We start from the raw sequence: 354 nt of genomic DNA, 5'->3' as shown, positions 1-354 counted from the left end.
TCCAAAGCCAGACGGAAGCCGTTTTCGCCCCTTGGGGCCAGGGCTGAGCGGAGAAAGAGGGGGAGGCTACAGCCTAGGGCCAACCGACCTTCTCTATAGTTTGGAGAGCGGGTCTTGGACAAGAATCCTGTTCTAGGATTTGTAATTGGGGAAGGGGTAGAGTCAGAGGTTCCGAGCTGAGAGGCGCGCGCCCGCGCGCACACGCACGTACATACACAAATACACACACACACGCGCGCACGCACACACTTATTTGTGCAGGTTTGGTCTTAGTGCTTCCAGAATGACATAATGGAGCTGGAGATGATCCAGAGAAGGGCTACTCTATAATCAAGGGGATGGGGGAGGGTGGAG

This window comes from Pteropus medius, unplaced genomic scaffold (assembly GCF_902729225.1).
Source record: "Pteropus medius unplaced genomic scaffold, Ma_sr-lr_union100, whole genome shotgun sequence".
NCBI lineage: Eukaryota > Metazoa > Chordata > Mammalia > Chiroptera > Pteropodidae > Pteropus > Pteropus medius.
The sequence above is the reverse complement of the archived record's forward strand: the minus strand, read 5'-3'. Positions refer to the sequence as shown.